This window comes from Phlebotomus argentipes, unplaced genomic scaffold (genome assembly GCF_947086385.1).
Source record: "Phlebotomus argentipes unplaced genomic scaffold, Phlebotomus argentipes genome assembly scaffold_18, whole genome shotgun sequence".
Taxonomy (NCBI): Eukaryota; Metazoa; Arthropoda; class Insecta; order Diptera; family Psychodidae; genus Phlebotomus; species Phlebotomus argentipes.
In genome coordinates, this window is record NW_026776177.1 from 14,574,449 (window position 1) to 14,588,094 (window position 13,646).

General features: G+C 41.0%; 1 protein-coding gene across 4 annotated transcripts in view; it reads right to left on the minus strand.

The window, feature by feature from the left end:
- LOC132259944 (leucine-rich repeat-containing protein 24) overlaps window positions 1-13,646 on the minus strand; it is a 57,304-nt gene that overhangs the window by 26,466 nt on the left and 17,192 nt on the right. The window contains exon 3 of one of the 4 annotated variants that reach the window (XM_059757783.1): window positions 1,595-1,649. The exons of 2 other annotated variants lie outside the window; for them this stretch is intronic. The gene's annotated coding sequence lies outside the window, so the exon portion shown is untranslated. Of the gene's footprint in view, window positions 1-1,594; window positions 1,650-12,344; window positions 12,388-13,646 lie in introns of those variants that run through there. One more of the 4 variants, XR_009468329.1, reaches the window with a different exon arrangement.

The window sequence follows — 13,646 nt, forward strand, 5'->3', positions numbered from 1 at the left end:
GGTCAATCATCCACAATGTGTGTGGGTAGGTTCTCATTCTGGAGTGTTGTATGAACTCATTGCAGAAGTTGAGAGTGAAATTGAGTTGCATTATTGGAAACTATGAGCCATTCGGCGCACCATTTACTGGCACAGCAAAGGTTTCATGTGAAAGCAGAAAAGCGCATTTTTATTCAAGTACTTTGAAACTCCATAAAATTCATTCCTGATTGAACAATTGCGCCCATAAACACAGTGGTCAAAATGTTGCAAAATGCTGCAAATCCCCAGAGTTTTATCCCAAATGTGTGACCCACAATGGCTTTCAAATAGGCTAAAAAATCACTCTGACTGACCTTTGTCGCTGCTTTCACTGAAAACAGTCACGTACAGTCCATGACGGGGGATTTTTTCTGTGTAAATCACATCCCCAATGCAAGGCTTCATGAGCATCCTGTCCAATTGCACGACCCACAAATGCAACAGGAAATCTCTCGTGATCTCCCATCGTCACTCTTTTGCATCTCCACATCCAAGCGTTGCTCATGAAAAATATCTCCCAACCAAGTATAGATTACACTAATGCTGAATTGCTGTGAAAATCCGGCTTACGTTTTGAAATTTATACAAGTAGTTACGTTTTCCCATATACGAACGCAAATGAATTCACGTGTGAATAGCGTTCTTCTAGCATTCACCGCCACTTTGCGAAGCTGTGAACAAGTGGAGGATGCTGATGCTCATGGTGTAATTCAGTGTGCACCATCTGGGGTATCTTTGTGGCAATCCTTAATTCGCAGGATGTAAGTTTATCATACTTAGGAGATGCATTAGACATAACTTTGTCCTCTTGATTAGCACCAGAGATGTTAACTATAACTATTTTTGACTATTCTGCCTGTTGAAAAAAATTAACACTGATGCGCAACTGTTGCACATGAAAACTCAATTCTAGAGCTTTTAATCTTCAGAGACCCGAAATCCTATTTCGTTCACGCTGGAACTTTCATCTCGGTTGGCTGACTTCAGCTAAAAGTCTGTGCGACAAAGAAGCACATTTTCAGGAAGGGGTGCAGAAAAAAGTTTCAAGACCCTCTTGAGCCTCGCTCGAGGATGGGAAGACAATAAATTATGAGTCGCGTCTTTGTCGACTTCACACACTAAATGAGTTTCCGGGGTGCATCCGAGGAGGTGTAAGCGGAGTCACATCCGCGATGGTAAAATTGCAACAAAGTCCGGATACTGTGATATTTCACATCTCGTGCCGTGGCAGAAGTGTGAGAGTGTGAGTGACTGTCTTCCCCAACGACATCTTTCACACCCGCCCAAAACTCCATTTAGGAAATTTAATAGTTAAACGTCTTTTCTTTCGTGATAAATCTATTTGCATATAGTACAGTGCTGAATGCCTGCGCCTTGCCTTTTCCCATCGCTGCACATTCAGGCAATGCACCATTATTTCTATCACACCCCGCCAACCCTTAAATCTTTCATGGGCACCGCACAAAAAGAACTCACGCCCTAGATTGTGTGAGAAATGGTGCACTTGCTCTCTAAATGTTTTCAACTTACATAATTCTCCCACCCTGATATTATATCAACATTCACCACTTACATAGACTACAGCATTCATGGATCTCTCCGAGCGCAGCGGGCAAAAATACAGGCGACTGAAACGGAGATGGAGAAAAAGAGTTAATAAAATTAGTGACTATAATGGCCCATGTTGGGTAATGTGTAAAATAGTGCAATCTTATGTGGATGGGATAAAAAGTCAGAGTGGAATTATTTATGGGAGTCGGACGGAATTTATCCAGATGCAGAAGCCGGATGTGAAAAGGCATACGAAAAAGTCAATCTCGTTTTTCTCCATGTCAAGTGTCTCACTCAAGTGTTCTTCCACATCTCTATGGATGCTTAAGTAAAAATGCTGAGGCACTCCAGCGACCATGAACTTGATCTCTGATAAAATCTCTCTTATTAGAAGGCGCAGAAGTGCTCAAAAGACCGACAAACTGAGGGACAGTTTATTAAGAGATAAGAATTGCGACCGCACTATAATATTATTGCAATTTAACCAATTTCGTCGTGTGATGCTATCGCAAATGTTAAGAATTTCAATTGGCAATTCCAAAGAAATGAACTATCATAAGAAAGAATTCTGGAAGGGAGTGGTTCAAGGCAAGAAACATCATTTCAACACATTTGTGATAAGGTTAGAATTTTAATATCCGCAAGTACAATGTAAATCAATTACCAAGTATTTCCTCGATTGTCATCGCTTTCTCTGAATTCTTTTCATTTAATATGACAAATCAGAATTCTTCCCTGAAGCACACAGACTCCAATTCCATCGCTCTTTGCGAGATACAATTTGCCAAAATAGAGAGCAGAAAGTGGAAAGTATAAACGATTTTTCAACAAATAATTTCTGTTGACTGCGAGGGAAACAGATAAATTCTCTTTCACGCCATCAATTCTTCTGAATTGATTTATTCCACTCACCCGAATCTAGCATTCGACAACGAAGCATTGAACCGGGATGGATTGCGATTTTTATTGCAACATTCTCAATTCAATTGAGAGTCCGTAGACGATTGAGAGAGCGGTGCACATAGCTTTTGTTAGCCCTGATGCCTCGAGGAAGAGATTTCTTGTGTTTATTGTCTATTCGAGTTGTGTATTTAATCCTCTCGCCCACTCCCAACTTTCAATTGAGAGCAGAGCAGTAATTTTGGTGTGGGGAATGATCAAAATCACAGAATGGTCATGCTTCCTCCTCAATGTTCACAAAATTCCTCCCCAACAGTCAAATATCATCACAAAATTCAGATTCTTGTTTAATTTTGGCAATACACAAGCGTATTTACACAGGAAGATTACTTCACTGAATTTCATTGTGTAGCAAAACCAAAATCGCGGACTGCTCAGTGGTGAGTGAGTTGAAGTGGTTGAAAAGATTCACGTAGAGATACTGAGATGGCCAGAAAACATCCTCAAGACTCTCTCGTGCTTTAAGAGCTGCCATTGGTAAAGACTGTGAAATAGTATTAAGCATTTATTCATGATGCCCGCCGAGGATTCAGCAAAGGAGAACATTTGCATCGTGAATTGTGCATTCATTTGCTTATACGCCTCCCAACCACAATCGTGGCACTCACAGATAGAAAGTTTGCCTCCTTTTATATTTATGCGCATAACATAATGGTGCGAGTTGCAGACGAAGAGCTTTCAGCTTATAACAAAATTATGCATTTTGCATGCAACTTATACTTTCCTGCTAACCCGCTTCGCCTTTTTTTCCTCCATCCCCCATCCCGTCATCCCTCTGCCAACCCTCATTCACTTCCACTTTGTGCATTTCCAAGTTACTCCATGCGAGGATGTGTGCAAGAATTGCATGAGGATAAATTCGCGCTTTTGAGATCACACCAGGAGCACGATGGAATGTTAGTGAGCTTTTCAGGAAAGCTCTCTTGTGTTCTGACATGTTGGGAAATTGTGTATGGAGAATTTATTTGCACGCACAGAAGAGACACAAAAAGGGGCACTAATGAATTAAACATGGGCAAAAGTTGTACAAGATAAATAAACTCACCCTCGTCGTCTTTGTTTATGGACTAGAATTGTTGTCCACATCAGAATAAAAGTACGACGGTTCGGATTGTGTGGATGAGATTATTTAAAAAAAGAGTACTAACAGAAATCGCAAGATTCATAAGGATAACATATAAAAAATTATAATCGCCTTAAACTTTTCTTTCCCATTGCGAAAAAAATCACACTGAGAATAATAGTAAAAAAAGAGGGATTGAAGTGAAATTTTACAAAAAGCAACATTTGCCAGAATATTGCAATACGCCCCAAAAGAGCACATTCAATATGACTTTAATTGGCTCTGAGTCCTCATACTGAAGAAATTTAGGTCATGCTGGTTGTGAAAAAAGGCTGAAAAAGAAGTGCTGTGCAACTAATAAATCACGCGCTATCTAATTCCTCATAAATTCCAATCAAAAGACATTGTAGTGAAATCAATTTTGTGGGCAATGATTGATTTCCAATGGGCTCATAGACGGATAGAATGGCCCGCTAACAGGTTGTTGTCAAGCCTCAACAATGCCCCAAGTGTTGTGTATATATATCTCTTGTATATCTCCTACGTTAGGGCATAAGTTTGGGGCCAAACAATAACTATTTGACTTACTTTTTATGCACGGAAGTAAAATAACATTGAGGGCAGCGCGCGCGTCAGTGATTTAGAAGCGACTTCCTTGCGTACCGGGCCCTACACTAAATCACTGGTACGGTCATAAGAGTCATGCTATAAATCACCCCGTGATTGGCACGAGTCACGGAATTAGGTTTTTTTTTCTTCCTCGTACACCCAGAGATAATCAAACAAATTATTTGCAGCAAATTATATGCCATTCCGCCACATAAATGAGTATAAATTGTACAATTTATTGCCGAATAATTGTCAAATAAACAGAAAAATCATAAAACGGTCTGATGCCCATGGCTGAAAAGAGAGTATATTGATTTCCACTTGCTCCATTTGGACCAATATTGTAGCCCATGTCTGATGGGGCCGAATGCCATCGTTTACTTCTCAATGGCGCTTTTGTGGGTGATTCCAGTTAACTCTCCCCCATTCGCATTGACAGTCAACTCTCTTTACACGATGCCCTGTGTAATCCATCCACTTTTCCGGAGGCTCTCATTACATTTCCAATTTGGACAGAAAAAATAATTAATTGTGGATACATTGGCAAAATTGCGGGCATGATTGGGAAAGAGGTCATCCCTCAAATATCGGAACCCCTTCGCATCTCCCCACTTCGGCTACTAATGAAAGCCATTCCAGCGAACGAGACAGGATTGATAATCAAGCAAATACAATCATTCTTCTTGGGGCTTTTCAATGGGCCCACAAAAAGAGCTTGTATACATTCTCACTTATGTTTTTCCAACCCACCCAAAAGTCTGGGGCGCACTGACGGAGGGAAAAATACAACACAGAGAAGAAGCATTTCTGTGATTGCCATCTTCCACCCCACATTTCTCTCCGCAGAACAAGCGTGGGTGGCAAAAGGGGAAAAATTTATTTGAATTTCCTTCCGACCCTGCAGACATTCATCGATGTGAGTCCTCAACCCTGGGCCGCACAAAACTTATTCCGTAAAAGTTTCATAAGTGTCTCTGGGAATTGCGGAATGAATGAGAGAAGGCGTCTCGGATTCGGCTCGACGGCGCCACCAGCGTCTACGAGGAAGTCACCCATGTCGACCTCCCCCCCAAAAAGGGGTGGGCTTTTTTCCGGGTGGCGTTAAAACTATGGAGGTGGCTGGAGGTGAGGGAAGAGAAGAAAAAACAAGAGTTTTATGGCAACGTCCAACGAGTAATTTCTCTTGAAGAAATCGATACCACTGCGCCGAGGGAGGGAAGAGCCCATGAACTTCCAATCACCCCAACTGACTTTATTTACGACTCACGTCGGGGTTGGACTCGTGTGAGGCGAGACGAAGGAAAATCCAAACACCCACCGATCACCATGATTTTATAATTCACCATAAATCTCCACCTTATCTTCTTCAACCCCTTATTTACACAACAAGACAATGCGGCGGGAGGTTCTGCCACGAAAAGAAACATCATGGCGATGCAAGAGATTCTGCAAGACTTCTGCATTCGTGTAGAGGCGATAAATAAAGTGGCTAAACAAATAATGTGATGCAGTTCAGGGGGAGAATCCGTATTTACACTTGAAAGTGAATTAACTCATTACATAAATATTATTCACCAATACTACACATGGAAATGTAGAAAGTGATGAAATTCTCATCATTTTTCCTTTGATTGTCAATATTTTTTGGTTCGCTATGCGAATGTAGCCAAAATTAATTAAACATTCACAATCACGGCTGGAATTCACACAGGATTAGAAAATTCCTCTTATATAGAGTAATTACAGTGTTTGGAATTTGAGTTAATTTTCGAACCATTTGAATACATGTTCTATGAACGAAATTGCAAATTATGTCATACCACGTATCAAAATGTAGATAAATTTTAATTCATCTCAATTAACGCACAACTCCATGAAAAGTCCATTGAAATATTAATGTAACAACAATAAATCCATCACATATTATAAATCTAATATCATGTCGGGGATGAATGGAGATAATTATGGTTCACAGAGATTTCAATCTAATTTGAGTAATTTTGTGCGATTTGCACAAAATATCTAATAAAACTAATCATTCAGGTGCAATATTGCGTGCATTAATGATGGGCATACATGCGCTGTTGTGGGAAACCATTGCTAAATGTTTTCGGCTTTCAATAGTCATGTATAGTCAAACATATCAAAATCGAGAGCGCAACATAAATATGGAAATATCATTATGTTTAATGCATAACCATCGAAACGTACATCATCATATTCTATATTTCCCCATTTCATTTGACCTATATTTTCAGTAGTATTTAGGGGCGGCGGCGTATGAGAAATTTGGAAATATATAGTGTGAATAGTAAATGAAACGCAAGTCTTTGCACTATAAGATTACAATAATTTGAATTTCACTGTGGCATTTCGAATGTTTCGTCCAACAAAACGGAGAAATGATAATTTCATGATTGATTGAGACGATTACATTGCCACAGAACCCCACAATCTATTAAATAATACATGGCGCTTTTATCGGAAAACGAAAATTACACCATTCAGTGAGTATCACCATTGTGTTCACCATCATACAACCTACGTTCGATGTCGTGAGATAACATTTTGGTCTCAAGTTTGATTTCTTCTGTCCGATTTCAGACCATCATTTGGCTGGAATTGAATTACCCAAATCGCTTGCCACACTGTCCAGAGGAAGCACTAAAAGACGGTATTAAATATTTCATGAATAGTCAGAGAACAATAAAAGGTAAGACATTAAACAATTAATTGCCATGGTGACTCACTTGTGACATTTGAAGATGTATCTATTGTCTCTGAATTGAACAGAACAGTTCGGAATCAATGTTAAATTTCTTGCTACTCTTCTGGGAAATCTATTGAAATATCGCACCAAATTAATATTTACTCCTTGCAATTAAACTCACAGCTTGTCTGGCTCTTCCTGCAAGTCTATCGATGCGAAATTCTCAGCCTTGTTCTCAACATAATCAAAATTTAATGAGAAATACTCCACAGTGCCATTAAACAGCCAATAACGTGAGGATTTTACAGCATAATTACTCTAATGGTGGGAAAGTGTCATCCATGTAAAAATCAATAAAGTGTGTAATCTCACTTGGTGATATTCCTACCCAGATAAAGTGGTGTATGCATTAAAAATAAATCAGCAAGATTTTCACAAGGATTTTCTCATGCTTTTACCCATCATCTGGACTGTTGGCTCATTTTGCTGGGTATTCGTGTCTACAGCACGCCTCGTTCAACATGGCGTGAAAAAAGGACGAAGGGAACTCAGGGAAAAATGGGCAAACACCCACAATGTGAGAGGCCAAGTGTGACACGAAGTCGCAGTCAACCTCCAGGCAAGGTGTTTGGAGGGTAGACGCCTTGCGCTTTATGAATATTTAAGTACCGGCACGTCATTCGTGAGGAATTCCACAACTAAAGGGGATGAAAATGTATAATTAAACTGCGTTAGTCAACAGTTCAACTTCCCAACGTGATTCCACAGACAGAGTGCATCTCAAACCGCGACTTTTTTTAGCTCGTGGTGTTGACTGGATGCTTCTATAAGCCAATTAAGAAACACTTGACAGTACAGCACAGTTCAAGCACCTTGACCTCAGCGCACACCACAATCGCCGCAGATTAAAGATGAACAAGTCGTGTGGCGAATCGTGTTTGGGGGTGGCCTTGGGGGTGAAATTGCTTCGAGATGTGGAGTATCATTTGGGGTCGGCCTACACGTCGCTGAGGCCCCGGGATGACGGTCAGACTCCAGGGTGTGGATGGGGTAATGAAGGAAGAATAGACGAGAATAACCACAATGAACCGCACACCAGGCGGCATTTGTGCTGCCAGCTTTTTGCTCCATCGCCGTTGAGAGATTTTGGGGTGTGACCTACAATCACTTGTAACAATACTTTATGCCATTTCTCCGCTCAACAGAGCCACCCTCATTCAGTAGAAATTCCTTCCGGAATGATTGATGGGCCACAAATCAATATTTCACAGAGATTTCAGGGGGCAAATGTGTGACTTTTAAAGTTTCATGGGTGAAGAGGTATTACACTTTGGGGTGTTAGAGTAATATTCCCAAGGAGGATTGAAGGACAATTAAGGATTCAAGTCTCTATTGACTGGACCAGTACGCCCACATTGCGATTCCCAATGCGTGTAAGCATCAAAAGGAGTAAAGTCGATCAGATTACAGGGAGCAGCACGAAGCCTGGCTATAAAAGAGCTTCTGCAGCACAGAAAAAAGATCTCTCTGCCAGACCTCGGGGGAAATATTGTGGCTTCTCGTTCCACTCTTGCAGCCCAGAAATTTTGCCGTGGCACAGCGGGACAGCGATAGCAGCAAACAGCACACACCTTCATGGAAAATCAAGTGAATATTGTAAGAGTTTGAGTTTTCATTTTGCCCTCTTCAGTCTTTTCAGTGGCTCTTCGCTGCGAATAGAATTAGGAGGAAAAATTACATTAAATATTTGTCGGATTTTGCCAAGATCGTCGGTCGGGTATCTCTCATCCAGCTACAGAATTGCTCTCAATGTGAATTAAATTGAGGTAGAAAGTTGGTACCTTCACGTTTTCACTCTCACGCTCTGCCAAAACTTGTGTTGCCCAGCATTTTTCCTCGGCGAATAGTGGAATTTTCATTAAAATTCCACCAAACTTTTCCAATTGCCCTCACAGATTCATGGAAATCCGCTCCACTCTTTCTCAACTCTCACAGTTCCAGCTTTGGACTTTCTCTGAATCCCAGAAACACCACTCCAAGTGTGTGTGTGGTTATTAAAGATCTGTCAGTTTGCTTGTTGAAAATTTACTAAGTCAAATGTCTTGTCCCAGAATATTCTACACACTTTTCACAACGATTACCCCAATTTCTGAGAACACTTCAAACTTTGGCATCCCCTCAATTGTTACCCTAAACTTCACTCAAATTCCATAGCAATACCCTTGCAAAGTTGTTGCCTCTCGGGACCCTCATTAGAAGTATCAAGATTTTGTCATTTTCAATATTATTTGTATATCATAATTGGTTAAAAGCTCTCCGGGAGTAGTGAAGGTACGGAAAATTGTGGATGAATTCCTTCTAAGAATTTTTGGTGTATTTCACTCACAAGGTGAACTTCCAAAACTGCCTCAAGAGTCTTTAAAATGTTGAGGTGGATAAAGTTGGGATACAAAGAGGTTATTTTTGGGACTTTTACATCAACCTTAACCTTGGCATTTTCAATAATTCTCGCAATAATTATCGTATTTAAATCTCAATTCCCAGGTTTGTTTGGGTGTTTAATTTCTAACTCGGTGGCGCTGGAAAGGTCATATGGTCACAGATATTGAAGTGACACGGAATGTTACAAGAAAAGAAAGAAAATATTTCCTCCTCTCGCAGCCTGAGACGGTCGCACGAGAGAAAATCAATTGGAGAAAAACGTATATACTACCTACAATTTTCTTAAAGACCCTCAAAGCTTTGGGGGATATTTGTGGACTTTTGTGAGGATTTTCACTCGCACATTATCAAGAGTGTCTGGAGAATTGACAGGGTGTTGTGTGTGTGTGTGTGTGACATCGGAGGGAGAAATTCTACTTCTGGGAAATTTTTCCACACTGCAGCTGACGGGGAAAATGGCCCAATTTGTGGTGAGGTGGTGAAAAGGCTAGGGTGCAATCGATTGGACCAAGGAGCCATGCATCAGGCGCCGATAGTAAATTTCAGCCCTTGCAGGCGCGTAATTTATGCGGGGAAAACACGGAAGTGCAGCAGGATTTGGGGTGGCCGGGTAAATTTCACACCGTCACTTTTCACACATTGAGAAAATTGTTTCTCCTGCCTGAGGTGGTGAGGTATAAATTTAAATTGTGCCGCCGCTCATGCCGTTGCTTGGGAGCACAGAATAATGCTTGGGTGAATTTATTGTCATGCGTGACATTAGAAATGACTGCGCGAAGAGTGGCGTTGCAGCGAAAGAAGCAATTTAATGCTAATTCCCTCCCTTTCACTGTGAATTGTGAGCGCGGGAGAATGAATCGAGGATATTCGGAAGGACGCCGGAAGTGTTGAGTTTGAGCGTATTTTTCATCCCCATTAATTTTTCCATCGCCTCAATTATAAGGTAAAGCCACCCTTCAAGCCCTCTGTGTGGAGCTTTTTAGGTGTGGATTGACGATGGCACGCTATATGGGCTTTTGTATCATTGTGCAAAGTCATGCCTGATGGATTTGCATTTTATCGCTTATATAGGAATAGAGAAACCATTCTGTGGTGGCAAATATTTACCTATACATTGAGAAATTGCTCTAGACCGACGTGCATACATGCTTGGGACATTTTAGCCTACAGCACAATATATATTACGTATGTACATAGCGCAAAATGTAGGGGAAAATGGAACTACTTCGATCAGTCTCCGGCCAAAAATGAGTAGCAGTCTGAGAAATGCGTTGAATTCGCCCCAATCTCCCCTATTGGTCGATAGTCTGTGAGAATAGAGAGAAAAAATTGAGCATGTAAAACACAAAAGGCTCTCTTTCCGTTCTTCTCCGCCCGATGTGAAGGAAAAAGGGAAGTTGACGTCTTGTTATTCAACCCAACCGTATATTTATTTTCCCGATTTTCTTCCTTTTTCGCCTCGAGATAGTGTTTCCAATATTCTTCCGCCAGTTTCCTTATATACACATGTGTGATTCTCCTCCACCCCGAGAGCGTTTAGTGCTTTTCGCCCTTATAATAGCTGCCATACTCCTCGATATCATTCTGATTAGAACGTGAGAAAAAGTGCAATATTTCCCCAATGTTGTGTATGTCCACCCACACACCCAGCGCCCCAAGACACTCCAAGTGGGCCATCAATTGGGCCAGAGGATTTTTATGATGGCCAATAAAAGCACCACTGCGGAACAGTGAGACCCCAGAAGCTCAAAAGTCATTTAAGTCGATGTTGTCAGATGGCCAGATTCGAGTGTACAACAATTAAACTAATGGAGTGGCAAAGTCGAAAAGCTCACGGTGACCCTATAAATATCCGCCACCCTGACAGTATAGCTATATCAATCGCTCAACTCCTCTCCAGCACATTCAACTTGGGATCCCATCGCGAGTAGTGCCGCCAGAAGTTGTTGTCTCTCAGACTTTTCACTGAAACTTTTACGGACGGCGTACAATTACCTGCAGAATATTGATTACTCTGCCAAACTTTGCAAATGACAAATGCACTTGTAAGTAATCCCGAGGTGGTACATAGTCAATGCGCCAGCCAAAGTCTTGCGAACTCCATTCACTGCCATGCTGCTAATTTTATAGGAGCCCAAATAAAGTTCTACCTTCAAAATAGGGAAAGTTTTTGCATTTCCGCATGCACCAAAGGCATTTTCTCTTTCGAATTTCACTCTATATGTCTATAAAAAGCATCAAGTAATCAAGCATGACAAGTAATATTCATTGCTACTTGTGAAACAAATGATATTTACCCAGAAACACTGAACGTCAATTTGCGAAGGGTTGAGCGAAATAATTGAAAAAGTGGTGGAAAAGTGCATTTAACAGTGCCATGACTATTTCAACTAAACACTCTAGACACTCATTTTATTGTCTGGTTTAATGGGTGTTTTTGGTCTAAATGTGGGGCTGCGGATGAGTTTGAAATAATTGCAAATAATTGTTTGAGTAAGCGAACGACCAATAAAATTGTTGGTCAAACTGACAAAATACACCAACATGGAACAATTACTGTTCGATGGTGTAGAACACTAAAATTCAATTTTAAATTATATCGCAATGTTAAGTGTTGCATTTGTGGATAACTTGACGGATGATCTGATAAATTTAGTGCAGTTGGTGCATGGCAACCGGGAGAATCTCGAGTGTCGTAACACGCTCAGAATTACACAGACTATTTGAACATGATTCGCCGTATTTTTCCTCACCACAAATACACTTTGATACCACAATCGATCGAGTGAATAAAACTGTAAGCAAGGTACATCGTTGACAGTGATGATGATTCATGAGAAACGTCCGATCGCACCCTCACCCATCGGCCTCTGACTGTTTAAACTGTGACTTACACTCTTTTCCAGCGCAGTCAGGAAAATTATCCACACGCGCGCGTGTGGAATGGGTGGAAAACTGTGCTGGGTGTGTCGTATATCCTCATTAGTGAATATAGCAAATGCACCTCGTTGCCATGTCAATTCTCACTCACCTGGAAAGAAAATTCATTTATAGTTAATTAGAAGGAATTAAAATTGTTTATTCTTCATGTCAACATAGCACATTGCAGTGGGGATCATTGTTTACACTGTGTAAATGCAAATGGTTAATATTTTCCTCAAACACAATGTGAATTATACTCCACATGCCCAAGATTCGTCACAGCGCGCAAAGGGAAGAAGTTGAGTATGTGAGTGAAATATAGTGAGGGTTTATTCACCCTTTGTGCTATTTTTGAACGGCAGCGTGTTAAGGATTAGCTCTGAAACTTATTTGTCTTCGAGGAGCTCACACGCCACAGGGAGAGTGTTGAATTTTACAAGCACTCAGTGAGATTCTCTGTGGCATCTGGTTTCCGTGGAGGAAGCACAACACGGTCGAGTTAATTCTGTGCTGCGTGAACGTGAAACCGAAATCGTTTTGGCTGCAATTGCTCTATCAAGTGCCTGAAGAAACAACATCACTAATTCTCAAACGCGCATTTTATTGGCTTCGCCACGATGCAACAATATTCAGGGGCGTCCAATTGTCGTATTTGGTGTGACAAAATTACTGATAATATGTCTTTCAATTACTAATAAGACTGTCACATTGAAACTCTGACAGACAAAAAGGATGCTCTTATGCATAAAAAATAAGTAAGTAAGCACGTGCCAGTCCTAATTGGCTGTTTCTCTTCAACGGTTTTCCTTAGAAATATCATCGATTAATAATTTACTGCCTTTTCCTCCCTTTCCCATACATAAGTGTAGAAGTAATTACATGCGTAGCGGAAGCACAGTTTTAAAATTAAAATTGGCTTTTTAACCTTTTCACCTACAAATTCCCCATTTGGGAGCCCTTCAGACAGCAAACGAGCTCGAGAAATGATCATTTTCTGTCTTACAACAGTCTTACGCAAATCGTGCGGTGCTTTACCATTGAATGCCAATGACATTTCCCACACTTTCTCAGAGAAGTCTGCCTCGGGGAGTCACTCCACATATTAGCCACCACACATCCAGATATTAGCTCTCTCTCTGGGCCTCAATGCACATCTCAATATCATAAGGATGGGGGAGTGCAAGTTGTGTTGTCGTGCAGAGAAATTGCCGGCACGTTTGCGAGAGCAAAGATTTTGAAGCCAATAAATCTGTGTAACTTCCTACTTCATTGGACAATAAATCCCGGTCGCCTGGCGAGGGTCCTTTCAATCACTCTCCCTCGGCGGGATTCACTTCTCACAGCCATGTTGAGGGGCTTAGTGCAATT